The 3,321-nt window shown below is 34.2% G+C and overlaps 2 long non-coding RNA genes across 2 annotated transcripts; both read right to left on the bottom strand.

Annotated features, from left to right (window-relative positions):
• Positions 1-1,651: 1,651 nt before the first annotated feature.
• LOC133784161 (uncharacterized) lies at positions 1,652-2,267 on the bottom strand. Its single transcript, XR_009871171.1, has 2 exons — positions 2,230-2,267; positions 1,652-1,898 (listed from the first exon to the last, which is right to left on the bottom strand). It is a non-coding gene; the product is annotated as an uncharacterized LOC133784161 (long non-coding RNA).
• LOC133784162 (uncharacterized) lies at positions 2,260-3,082 on the bottom strand. The gene is made up of 3 exons (XR_009871172.1): positions 2,798-3,082; positions 2,490-2,553; positions 2,260-2,340 (listed from the first exon to the last, which is right to left on the bottom strand). It is a non-coding gene; the product is annotated as an uncharacterized LOC133784162 (long non-coding RNA).
• Positions 3,083-3,321: the final 239 nt, after the last annotated feature.

Consider the following 3,321-nt stretch of genomic DNA (forward strand, 5'->3'; position numbering starts at 1 on the left):
TACTTGTATCTTGAATTATGATTACATGCTATAGAGTTGATATGAACACTGAGTGATTGAACATGCTTAAAAGGTTACTTGTTTGCTAATACTGTATATGATGTGTATTGTGTTTTCTTGTTGGGCCTTGGCTCACGGGTGCTGCATGGTGCAGGTAAAGGCAAGGGAAAACTTGATCAGCCCTGATTTGGAGAGCTCTGTGAGCTGAATGTACATGACCGGCTGCTCAGCCGCCACGGTTGAGGGAAAAGCAGGGACGAGAGGACCGGGAATGTTTATTTTGCCTTAGTATGGCCAATGATTGTCTATAATTTTTGAGAATTTGTAAATCAACTTTCAAACACTATTTCCTTTTTCGGATCCCTTATGTAAAACTGTTTAATTTTATAAAATGTATCTCTTGAGACCAAAACTTCTTTTAACCCTAGCACACCTATGATTAGTAACACAATTTTATTAAATGACTTGATTAGAAAGTCCTACACCTTTACAAACACACAGTGTAACGGTCTTGGCTATCCAGAACGTTACAGTGGGAAAGTGAGGGAATGATATGCTCGAACCCTACACCACGACCAGGACATCGAGATGATGAGCGTTGAGGATCGAGCACCAAAAAAGGCTCGAACAAAGGAGGAACTGATCACCTTCTCTGATGACGATGCCCAGCACGTGCGATTCCCACACTTCGATCCGCTGGTCGTGGACGTACAGATCGTGAACATGATTGTGAAAAGGGTGTTGGTCGATACAGGAAGTTTGGTCAACATCCTATATAAGTTCTCGCTGGAAAGGATGAAGTTGTCCGCGAAGGACCTGGAGTCGTGCAACCAAACCATTTATGGTTTTTCTGAAGAAGGGCTCGCCCCAGTAGGGTCGATTAGACTCCCAGTCACAGCAGGCACTGCACTTGCTAACAGGACATTACTCACTACTTTTATAGTAGTTGATTTTCCTTCAGCGTACAACGCTGTGATAGGGAGACCAATCACTACAAGAAAAAGCAGTATTCATAACACTTAAAAAGTGCTATCTGGGACTATTGATAGCACTTCTGAAAATGCTAACGTAGCCCATGTTATTAAAAGTCCAGTCTTTTCTATAACATTTTTTGAATGTTATGTTCGGTGTTATCTTAAACTATTCAATAACACATTTTTAGGTGCTATAATATTCAAATAATAACATTTAGATAGAGTTTTTGATTATAAATTTGAAGTTTAATCTTGTATTTTTTTCATAACACTTTTCAACTGTTACATTTGATTATTTTGATAACATTTTTAGTTTGTTATATTATATAAACCATAACGATTTTTTACGCTTATAATATGCTTTTAAATCATAACATATAGTAATAAAATTTTAAATTTTATTTTGATAAGTATACTTATATGGTTTTTTTTTAATTAAAAGATTTTCATTATTGTATTTTGATAAAAAAATTCAAAATTAATCATAAAATGTAATTCTCAATAGATTGATAAACCATAAGTATTACATTAAACAATAACTAATTCAAACCATAAATGTGTCTACTTCATGAGATCTTAGTTCTAACTTAAGTTTGAAAGTATAACATAATAAAGTTTTATAATCTTGAACAATTTTTACTTCAAAAATGAAAAATAGAAACAAAACTTTATAGTAATTTTCCTAAACAAGAAAAGTTTTTGGTCATTGAAGATGAGAGAAATACAACATCCATAAAGTTGACCATTACAAAAACAACAATAACAACAACATGATACCAGCCTGCCATCATTTAATTTGGAAAGGCTGAATATACATGCCATTCTCAACATAGAACAAACACTTGTGCAACATTTTCTCAGTAAATTCCGGGGATGACCCTGTACCGAACCTTCTCGCAGTACGATTTCCAGTATTTTCCATACCTACAATAACAATCACATGTCAAGATTTTATGCCTTTATCTGTATGAAAACGCGCAAACCATTATTCATTTCGTCTACTTATTTATTTTTCTCTACACTGGCATCGGTTTGTAAATTGTCTACACCTGTTGGACCAGAAACCACTAACATGATCAGAGTTTGTCTCTCCCATACAAGCAAATAAACTAGTAGCACTCGTAAGGTAAGTTTTAACTAATGAATTACCTCAACTTCGGGATCTATTTGAAAAACTAAATTTGGAAGGTTTACCTTTGCAATTTTTAAGGGACATAATTTTTCATAAACAAATGATGAGATTGTGTTTGCTTACTTGGATCGGCACCGATCATCATCCCTTTTCGCCCGGACGAGGAGAAGGATTGAATCCCAATAACTTCCCATCACTTTGTCTCCTTATAATGCAATTAACAGCTCCTATTGACTTGTATGGTATCAAGAGATAAACCATTCACATATGAGAAAATCTTGAAAATAAAAATAGAATACACTGAACAATAAAAGATTAGAAATTTAGTCATACTACAAATTATACGGTCAGACAACACATAACATGAATGATTTGCCAATTACCTTGGCAACTGGATCAACCTCATCACAGCACGTGAGTGCAGCTTCCTTGTGAGGAATGGTGACACTGTATTTGACAGAATTAATTTTAATACAAGCATGCCATCAAAATTTCACTTCCAACTACACAAATTTTTTTTTCAAATACATCTCTCCCATACAACACAAGTTATATATAAATATACATATTTATAATATCAATGCTTATCAGTGGTCATACGAAAATTCCAGAAGTATGGGCTTTGTTTAACGAGAGTTAGAACAAGTTTTGTTAACAAAATACTTTAATATTAAAAAGAAAAAAACTGAACCTGAATCCCGCAAAATCTGCAGACAAGTAAGTTTGGAGAAAATTTGCAATGTCATCTACCAACAAATGCAGATAAACTCCATTAAAACCAACTGACTTGAAGGCCTCATTATACAAAATTGGTGATTTGCTTTGGCCAACTGGCTTTCCAATAACACCAAACACTTTTGTGTCGGGCCCTATCTGTCTGAAATTGTATAAATGTAGAAGCTCATAACCAGTGCTATTATTGGAACCTGAATTTCCAGTTAGTAAATTAATGTGTTCACATCATATAAAGAAGATGAAAATAAGAGGTACAAAAGCCAGCATTAATACTAAACAGAAAATTTCCTAGAAATGGAAAAAGAGAGGAAACTTTAAAATTATATACTCCTATCCAAAACTTTTAGACATAAACTAAGGTCAATTGATTGAGGGAAGCTATGTTTTCTAACCAAATTACCATACTAGCTAACGTTCCAGCCACCAAATAACTTGATTGGATAAAGATATTCCTCAATAAGAAGAAAACAGACTCGATGT

This window comes from Humulus lupulus, chromosome 6 (genome assembly GCF_963169125.1).
Source record: "Humulus lupulus chromosome 6, drHumLupu1.1, whole genome shotgun sequence".
Taxonomy (NCBI): Eukaryota; Viridiplantae; Streptophyta; class Magnoliopsida; order Rosales; family Cannabaceae; genus Humulus; species Humulus lupulus.